At 35.5% G+C, this 11,016-nt stretch overlaps 1 long non-coding RNA gene across 1 annotated transcript; it reads left to right on the forward strand.

The window, feature by feature from the left end:
• The first annotated feature begins 4,263 nt into the window (after window positions 1-4,263).
• LOC147515959 (uncharacterized) lies at window positions 4,264-6,161 on the forward strand. Its single transcript, XR_015213552.1, has 3 exons — window positions 4,264-5,061; window positions 5,143-5,867; window positions 5,963-6,161. It is a non-coding gene; the product is annotated as an uncharacterized LOC147515959 (long non-coding RNA).
• Window positions 6,162-11,016: the final 4,855 nt, after the last annotated feature.

Raw genomic sequence — 11,016 nt, forward strand, 5'->3', positions numbered from 1 at the left:
GAGTTCGAAGAGAGGTGGGAAACACTCGTGAAGAAATTCCAAGTCAGTAATAACAAATGGGTGAACATGATATACAAGAAAAAAGAGATGTGGGCAGAATCATATCTCCATGGTGAGTTCTTTGCGGTTCTGCGTAAGCACCCAACGTTGTGAGAGTATAAACTCCGTAATCCGACTTTATGTGAAAGTTGGAATGCAGTTGTTTGAGCTGTTTGGAAAAATGGAAGTGGTAGTTGCAAATATCCGGCACCGAGAGCACGAGGAAGAGGTGATGACGAAAGTAACCAAACCAGTCCTTCATACCCACTTGAACGATTATGCAAATCAGGCTGCATCTATATATATGCGAGCTGCTTTTGATTGTTTTAAGAAGCAATTAAAGGACGAAGTAATGTACACTGCAAACGGTAAAAAAGATGTGGGTGACAATATTCGTGTGTACACTATGAGTCGCCATTTGAATAGGTAAAAAAAGTCGACTGTGAGATACAATGTTGTATTGCAGGATGCTAGCTGTTCATGTGGGTTATTTGAGTCGTTTGGATTTCCATGTAGACATCATTTTAGTTTACAAACATGAGGACGTTGGTGTGATACTTCAGGCCTACTTTTTAAGGAGATGGACACGGGATGCTAAATCAGTTGTTCGATTAGGAGAATCCAACTTTTCTGACCGAGCGGCCTCTGTTATACGTTTCAGTGATCTTACAACCAAATGTAGGCAGATATGTTCGTGGGCCTTCCAAACAGCGGAAAGCACTGAAGCTTTCAAAGTTTGTTTAGCTTCTTTTTCTACAAAGAACCGAACTCCATCTGCTTCTGAAGGAAGTCGATATGCTCCTTTTGAGATGCCTAATAGTCCAACGGAAAATCCAATAACCGATGAGACTTCACCAGCTTATGAAGGCAGCCCACGTGTTCCTTTTGAGATGCCTTTTACTCAGCCTAAAACCACACATCGGCAATCGGTTAATGATCCCCCACAGGTAAAATCCAAAGGCCGACTGCAAAATCCTAGCAGACTTCAAGGTCACAATGAGACGAATAAGAATAAGTGTGGCCATTGTGGTGAGACAGGTCACACAAAACCCACATGCCCACTCTTGCATCCGAAGGACGGAGGTAAGTTTTATTTACCTTTGTGATTTTTTATTTGGTATGGTCCCAACTTTGTAATGTCTATATTTCCAATTATATCTTTTGATTAGTTGTTGATTCTTCTTTATTTTGGCAACATTTTTGTTGTGTTTCACTATTTTTCGGGTCCAAGTATTAACCGCAACTATGTTGAACGCACTGCTCGAGTTGCCGACCTACGTGAGGAAGATGACGAGTTGAACAGAGATACAGGGTGTAAGTTGAAAGTTTGACGTTATAAAATTCATTTCATTATAGACACAGAGATAACAGTTGGCATTGATAAGAGTGTCCGTTTATCTTTTACCTACATCAAAATATATTGCTACAAGGTGTGGGAAGTCATAATAACATGCATGCATGTACATCTCACTTTTAGTTTTAGAAAATTCCTTTTGGAGCACATGACATTTTATTTCTTTGGGTTATAAGTAAGTAAATGTTGTTTGTTTCGTGGTCTTAGTGAGATTGGATAAAGGAACACCAGGATCTCGAAGGTACAAGTGTAGCAACTGCCAATCTACGGAGCACACAAAGCCTAGGTGTCCACATCCGCATAAACACAATGGTGATCAAAGTAGGACACATGCTTTGGTTTCACACTTGTTTAACTTAGATGGGGATGATGTTATAGTGTAAACTTAAATTGTATGGTTCGCGTAACTCTTTTATTTTGATTTTCTGTTGAACTTACAGGAAGAAGTGGTGGTGATGTTCCTAATGGTGAAGTTATTGGTCATGTTCCTAGTGGTGATGTTCCAGGTTCTGATATTGGGTACAACACTCGAGAAAAATTCAGATGTTGAGAATTTTTGTAGTGAGGATGGGCGGTGTTTTTCCGCATGATGACGATATTTGATGTAAGGGAAAGAGATGTGCAATTGAACAATGTAGAGTAATTTTGTTGTTAGAAGCAGTTATTCCTAAGCTTCTCAGAAGATTTAGCGATTGTTGTAATAGTTAGAGCAATTGTTACAACGGTATTTATTTTGGCTTCAGGAATCGGATAGATATTGTGATTTTGCAATTCAGGAAGAAGTTCACTGATGTTGGAACTTGTCAGTCCATGAGTCTTTTGAAATGATAAAATGTCTTCATATCACACTTTATGTGGTATAATTTGGAATATGATACTCCGTATGACATATTTCAGTGTTAACTATTATGAAAGCGGTTCTCAGTATGATACTTTATGTGGCATATCTCAGTGTGTTAAAGTTGAGTTTGGGCCTAAAGCCCACAATTCGAATGTCTAACCCTATTTAGCCTTGTTCTTTTCTCTTTCTTTCTTCTCTATCAACAGTAAAAACAGCAAACTCCAAACTTCTGACAACAATTAAATGGTAGAACTAAACTCCAAACTTCAAACAACCTAAAAGTATAGAGCTTGCAAATCCACTACAGAAGATGAAGAAGAAAATGACCAACAGTAAAAAAAACCATCAAGGACGAAAGCAACACCTATGAAAGCAAATTTGATCTGACAAAGAAAGAAGAGAAAAACGAGGAAAATGTGCATTTAGAGTCAATGGGGAGGGGGAGCAAAAAGCGATGCCCGGGAGAGAAGGTCAAAGACAATTTTTAAGCTTGTTGTTAATTTATGGATTTTTAAGCATAAGCATTTGAGTTTTTTTAGGTTGGATTATTTAGAGGAATGTAATGCTATTAAATGATTGAATATGAATAAATTCTATTTTATTACTTATTTCCATGCATAATCTACATGAAATACAGTTAGCAGCTAAGAAGAGGGAAGGGAAGGAAGTGGTAGTTCAGAGAGTGGATGAAGATAACAAGAACAAAAAGGAAGAGAAGGTAGTGGATGAAGATAAGAAGAAACGAAATCTTATCCTTTTCGCTCAAGCTTGTTACCAATTTTTTATCTTGCCAATAAACTCCGTGAGTCAAAAGTTGGTGTTGATTTCAATGATCTAATGGGTAGAACACCATTTGGTCACATTTTTAGAGTGTTTTTTGATGATTTGTTGGACAAACAAATGTTGGTAAAAAAAACAAGCATTATAGTGGATATTATTAAAACTTACGATGAAAGGGAAGAAGCATTCAAGTTAGGAGAGGTGTTTGTCAAATTAACAGCTGAAGATGTTTCTAGAGTGTTTGGTATGCCAATGAATGGGAGTCATGTGACTACAAACGTAGATGCGGACGAGTTGAGTAAAACAGGGTTTGTGACTCGTCACTTTAGCGGAGAAAAGAACTTGTCCAAGGAATTGATTGTAAATGCTATTTATAAAGTGGTGAATTCATGGAATGGCAAGCAGGATGAAGATGACTTCATCAAACTTATTTCATTATACATTACCACCACTCTTCTCTTTCCAACACCATCAAGAACACAGTGGTGGTTTTTGAAGTACTTAGAGAGTGTAAAAAAAATGAATGAAGAATCCTGGCCAAAAGTGATACATCAAAACCTTATGTGCCGAATGAAGATGTACTACCGTGAGCCTACAAAAGTAAAATCTTGCGCAGTTCTTCTTTTGGTAACTTACAATCTGAATTCACTCTAGCTTAGCCTTGTTTTTTTGTGATTTTATTATTAATTTCATTTTTTACATGTTTACTATATTTTTTTTTTGTGGCTCTTGATATCATTACTGGTTGTGTGATCACGTCAATTTGGTTGATGCAATGCCAAATAGAGGTGCTGATTATGTACCTTCGTTCGCAAGATGGGATATTGTAACACTCAGCAAAATGCTTCGTACCCAGGCCTTGTCAAATTTGACCGTGGACAAGGTGAGCGAATGTATTATAATTTGAAGTCATTTCCCTTCCTTCTATCAGTCTTCTTTGAAATTTTGATGTCGTCAGAATTCCATTCCAATTATGGAAGTAGTTTTCACTATCCGGAACTTTGTTGCAATGTCAAGTTCATTTCATATTGATTTGATTTTTTATCACTTGTGAAGTTCAAATTCTTTCCCATGTCAAATGAACTTGATTAATCGATCATGACACATGTCAAATGCATTCGACAGTAGTTTTTTCCAATGTAATTTTTGTCCAGACAAATCCCCTATTTTCAATGTCAAATGAACACTTTACATTGCATTCTTATTGTGTGAAGTTATTATCGGTGTTTTCAGTGACCCGTCGAAATCAAATTTAAGGAATTAGAGCTTGTTACGTTGACAAGTTATTCGATTCCAACAGAAAAGGACTTAAGGGGAAGGTGTATTAAGTTGGAAGAAGAAAATCAAAGCCTGCGGGCAGAGAATGAAGCCTTGAAGGCGAAATTAAAAGAAAGAGAAGAGGATGCTAAAGAGAAGTCCAAGAAGGAGTCTAGGGTTGAGGTTGAAAAGGAGATGTCACCTTTTAGAGATAATGATATCCAAGCATTGCCATTGACACTGTCTGTTCCAGTGGATGTGATGCTAACAAATGAAGCCAACAAAGAGGAGCTGCAACCGGAGTTGCGATCAATTGTTGTAAATCAAAAGAAAAGGACGAGAACGTCTACACAAAAAGTGAAGAAGAAGAATGAGAGAAAGGGAAAACAAAAACTTATTCCAATAATATATGTTGATGACTGTCTGCCTATAACAAATCTTGGTGAAAAGCTACTTTCAGTAGAATCTTCAACAGCGTTTCAATGTCTTAATTCTCGAAAGCAGCTAGTGGTTAGGAGGTTTTTCAAGTCTGCATATGTCAAGTATGTAAAATCTAAGTCTATCTGAAAACCTTTTATGATGCCTATTGTTCATTTGACTATAAAGAATGCGTAGTTGTATGTATTTGCAATGACAATTGGCCATCACCGAGATGTATATGTTATTATATTAACTGGTGTACGTATTGTATGTGTTTCATTGCAGCACCGTTGCTTGGGATGGAGACACAATTCAAGTACACGGTAAACAGTTGGAAGAATTGATGCTTGATAGATTTGTTAATGGCCAGGTAAGCCAAACACACATTTTGTTCTCAACTTCTCGTATATCATTGATGAAAATTGACTTACTTCTGGGATGCACTATGCAGGTATTAAATTGGTATCCTCGAGAGATAGAGAAGAAAATTTATCCTGGTCGTAAGCCTCAGAATAGACCACTTAGCCATTACTTTGACACTATGACTTGCGTATGTTCGAAACCTAGGGTTATATAATACACAGTGTTGCATACTATTGATATTGGTATATTCATTACATATTCTTAACGGTATTCTTATGAGGTATTCTTATTAGGTTATTATTAATAATATTTTTGACAAACTAGCGTGAATTGGGCAAAACACCTTGAGAATGTTTTTTTGATTGATCCACTGCATCAACTTCACGAAAATGTTAAGAATCTATTCTTTCCTCTGAATAGTGGAAAAATAGTCAAAGAAAATGGGGGATACCATTGGACGCTCCTACATTATAACATGATAGATAACGTATGGACACACTTTGATTCAATGAACACAAGATTTCCCTTCACATCCGTTCCCTACAGGAATGCCACGAAAGTAGTGAGTTACTAAACTTGAGTTTGTGCACTTGCATGTGAAACTGTTTTGTTATCTACCTTAAGTTGTAGTTTTGTTAGAGTATTTCTGACTGATGATATTTGTCATATCTTCTATCAATTTGAAATGGCAACACAGATGGAACGTGTCTATACAATTTTAAATGAACACATTGCACAGAAGAAGAGCAAGAAACCCCTTTTAAAGGCTACGTTGTTGGAAACTGGAAAGTGCCCTCAACAACGACCAGATTTGTAAGTACTTCTAGCCTAGTTCTTTTGTGATAAAGTTTGTCGAACACTGGAAATGTGACGTGCGATTTTTAATACTTCTTTTGTTTGAGCTTTAGGGTGAACTGCGGACTATTTGTGTGCAAATTCATGGAGTGGAAGGCACGTTCCATTGATCACTTCCTAAAATTACACCAAAACGCGATGACTAATTTCAGGGGGGAGTTAGTGTACAAATTACTAACCGATGAACCATACTGCTGGAAAGCATAATAGAAGCAACACCCCCGAAAAGCAAATGAATGTTGATGAGATTAACTGGGGGCTTACAACCGAGGATGCATTGGATTTGAATGTGGATGCTATGGATGTGATTGTGGATGCTATGGATTTGACCGTGATGACGTTGGAATGAAGTATCCGGATTTCATTAGAACTTAGGGCTTGAGTTGGTCTTGTTTTAGTTATGTTAGCTAAGTATCGTAGTTGTATTTGCATGAGCTACTTGTTTGAAGAAGGGACTAATTGTATTAGCTTATGAGCTCTTTTATGAAAAAAAAAATTAAAAACTTGACTTGTTTCCTTTTCCTTTTTAAATGGTGTATGTTCTGTTAAACTGACTTCATTTTAGTTTTGAAATGAAGATATGATGGTTGAAAGCAGTTCATACAATATCACCTTTTATGTGCTTTACTTTTTAATATGACATTTTATGTGACATACTTACATGTGTTTACTACTATGAAATCAGTTATGAATATAACACTTATTGTGATATAATTTTGAATATGATACTCTATGTGACATATTCAGACATGTTCAGTACTATGAAATCAGTTCTTAATATCATACTTATTGTGATATAATTTTTAATATGATACTCTATGTGACATATTCAAAGCGTAGAAATCGATTCACGAATATGACGGTTTATGTGGTATAATTTGTAATATGATACTCTATGTGATATATTCAATCGTGTTTTGTACTATGAAATCGGTTCCTAATATGATATTTTATGTAGTATAGTTTTCAATATGATACTCTATGTAACTTATTAATAAAGTTTTCAATAGTTTTCAATATGACTACAAGAAAAACAGTTATTAGCCATGGCCCAAAACCGTGGCAAAAACTTTTACCCACGGTTAAAATCCGTCCACACGACCGTGGGCTTTTTATGCGTCGGTAATAGTGTGCCCACAGTCATGACTGTGGCAAAAGCCAACCAATAGCCACGGTCATTGCGTCGGTCTAAGTCTGTGGAAGTCGCGATGACACTAGTCCGTGGGAAATGCTGGTTTTTGCCTACGATCGCACAATATTAGCCACTGCTTTGGACTGTGGGGAAAGACTTTTTTTTATTAAAAAAAAATTAGGGCCAATATCACATTTCAACCTATTTCTACACATTTTTTCTAATTAAACAACCACCAATTGTCCACAAAACTTTCTACAGATTCTTCATTACACAATTATCAACAATTATTAAAAAATAGTTAATAATGAGAAATACAAGTTGTTTAATTGAAAAAAAAAAGAAAATATAAGTTACGTTTTACTCTAAAATAAGAACATGGACTTGAACACACCCATCTTCATCATCTGGCCTTCACGATACCGTTAAGGCAAGTCTAACCCTTTATATTCTTTAGGCACTTCATGCTTCCCACCATCATCACTTCCATATGGGAAACTAACCTTCACAGCATACAAAAATTTCTTATTTAATTGAATAAATTCCAAAATAGTTGTTGCAAAGAATGACCAGGAAAAGAAAAAAATGATTCGTCAATGTACATTCTCACAATCAAGTTGTTTTAAAGGAAGGTCCTTGTTTTTTGAAGTAAATTCTCACAAGAGAAACCATTTATTTAGGAAATTCAATGTATCAAAATAAACTAGCATGCATACCACAAAACACAAAAGTAAAATGCAATCAACCCACGTGTGAGTAGCAATTATAACCCAATGAACACAGAACAAATCAACCCCTATGCCAAGTATGTGACCACTAAACAACATGTCGCCAATAACCAACTTTGAAACATGCACCTCATGTGGTCAGTAACACAAGCCAACTTTGAGAGTCACCATGTACCAATAACCTTACATAGATGCAGTGCTGCTATGTATACCCCATCTTAGTATACTCATGTTCATTAAAAATAAAAATAAAAATAAAAATAATCTTAATAGACTCATAAAAACTTCATCCTTAGAAAACAAGGACCAATGTATTGAAAATATGAAATCTATTAAATATTGGGGGCAACAGAAATATTTTGTAATTCATTGACAATATCATATCCTTTCTAGCCTATATGACATATATCAACCTCATGTGTCTACAAAAGATAAACATGATACATAATACATATCAAAGGTCACAACTAAAAAGAATAAGATGTGAACTTCAAAGAACTAAGTAAATTTTAAATACTAGCTAGTCTGCTTGTCAATGTATGAAAACTCCAAGAGATTATACCTAGCACGAATTTAAGCTCCAACGAATTTCCTTGTACTTGTCAATGTTAAAGAACTCCAAGAGTTTTCCTAGGCATCTGCTAGACAAAGGAATAATGTTTACATTAGCACCCTAATTATGATCTTCCAAATCCAATCATATATAAGTACCTTTATCTATTGCTTAAACACAACCTCATCAAGTTCAGCATATATAAACAATCAAGTTAAGGTCCTTTGTGTCATAAAATAACTCTTATTTCAAATACACATACAAAAAAAAAATATCTCTAGCTTTCTCAGACTTCTTCGATATAATGATATCAATTCAAGTAGTTTTGTTAACCCGATCCCTAAACCTAAATTACTTGGTTGAAGTGCATGTTCACAGACTTCCTAAGAAGATATCTTGAGTATTGATCAAGAAAGAAGTTAACCAAATATTGAACTATTAAATTAAATAGGTCATGGAATTGGTCAAATCAATCCCTTGTACAGAGGATGTAGAGGTATCATCCATTAGAAAGCCTATTTAACCATCCTTAACAATAAAAGTCAACAAAATCACTCACAATTAATACTCGTGGTGGGAATAGCTCCAATGCCAAGTTACAATACTCAAGGTTAACCCAATATATTAGGAGCCTAAGAGTTGGGCCCTTTTAGAAGTCCAAGATAACTGCATACACACATTATCGAAAATCAATATATACTAAAAGAGCTAAACTTACCAGGTAGCGGAACAATGAGAATATCACCAGCCTTAACAACAATACTACCCATAGCACTAATATTCATAAGATCAGAAATAGTAGTAGAATACCTTGCTACAATACTTGCCAACGAATCCATAGGCATAACAAGATACGACGAATAAACAGCTGGCAGAAAATTATCAGAGTAGAGTTATAAAAAGTACAAGACAATAAAACAACTAAACTCTCCCCAACAATCAAGTACACATGGGATCCAATGTCGATTTGGCATCTCTAAATTGATCGTAAAAAAATAAACAAGACCAATTAGAGAATACCAAGCCAGCAATAGATGAAATTGTATATCCGAAGGGCATGTTTTAAAACGCAGTAGAAACAGATTTATGGATACCATCTACCCAAGAACAGTAATGGGGATCATTAAAAGAGATGGGAAGGAATGATAAGGCATTCGACATATGAGATACCATTTGCATTGGTAGTTAAAAAGATATTAGGTCGATTCGAAAAGGGCAACGACTTGGAGACTTTGAGGTCGGTGTAGAAAGTGTAACCAAACATTGCATTGCAACAATCGAATTTGAGCATTGTTCAATTGTTGATTTTGAGTGGACTAGTGTATTTAGCCAAAAGTTTTAGCAAGTTCTTTGACTGTAAGTAAAGAGCTTTTAGAGTACGTAAATAGAGAGCTTTAAGAATATGTGTACAAAGAAAATGAAGTGTTTGATACATTACATTTAAATCCGTAACATAACAAACAAGTCAAGAAACAAAGATTGAGTTTTTCACCAAAATTACCAACAACCGCATTACATTTAAATGAACACCTTTGAGTTCGAGAAACCCCAAATCGAACAATCAAAGTCCATAGCCAAATAAAACATTCAATACCAGTTGGTGGAGAGGGGAACCCAAATTTATACCAAATGCTCGAAATTTTCCTACCAAAATAGAAAAGCTTTTAAGAACAACCCCTAAATGACAACCTTTTCTCAACTTTTTTGGTTTTAGTTTCTATTCGAAATTTAGTAATCTTAAAATCAGTTTTCTTTCCAAACACTCAAGAAATTAGGCAACAATTTTGTTGAACTGGGTTTTGGGAAACCAAAACTTGGAAAATAACTTCAATTAAACTTGAAAAGTGAAACCCCAATGAACGAAAATTATCAAAGTTTGGAATTTTTAGATTTACCTTAAGGAAGAACAAAAGAGATTTTTTTCATCTTTGACTGTCGAATTGAACCAAGAAGAGATGCGTCCGCCCTCCACCTTCAAATCCCAACGACTTAATTATAATTCTGATTCAGGCTGTCACAAAAAAATGGGGATAAAAGTTTATCTCGTTGTGTTGAAGAAGAACAGTTTCGCTCTAGGGCTTTTTCTCAAGTTCATTTTTTTTTGTTTCAGAATACGTATGTTATTAGGTAGACCTTTGCCTACGGTTCTTGACTTCACAGCAGCCGTCGCTTAACAGTGGCTAAAGGATGCAAAATTGGTCCACGGTCCTTTTAGGAGTAGCGACGGTCACAAACTGTTGGGTATCTAGCGAGGGTAATTGACCGTGGGTAAAAAATCAGGGCATCCGTGGCCAAAAAATCATTTTCTTGTAGTCAGTACTATGAAATCAGTTCTGCATATAACCTTTTATGTGGTATAATTGTCAATTTGACAGTCTGTGAACATCCTAACAAACAAACCATGAATAGATCAGACTATAAAATCATACACAAGTCATGAATATGAAAGTTAATATAAGTAGAGAAATAATAGCATTGTATCCCATCATAACCAAAACGCATAACCACCACAACTCAACTTACATTTCGATCTGTTACAATAAGTTTCCAAAAGAACAACACTATTACAAGATTCACAAAACCGGTCTTCGAAGTTCCAATGTCAATTTGGTTGAGGCAATGCCAAATAGAACAACACTACGATAGAGATTAGAGCAAAGGCTAATTAAAAGATTGACAAAAAACTTAGGTCTT

The sequence above is a fragment of the Coptis chinensis genome, chromosome 2, assembly GCF_015680905.1.
Source record: "Coptis chinensis isolate HL-2020 chromosome 2, ASM1568090v1, whole genome shotgun sequence".
Lineage (NCBI taxonomy): Eukaryota > Viridiplantae > Streptophyta > Magnoliopsida > Ranunculales > Ranunculaceae > Coptis > Coptis chinensis.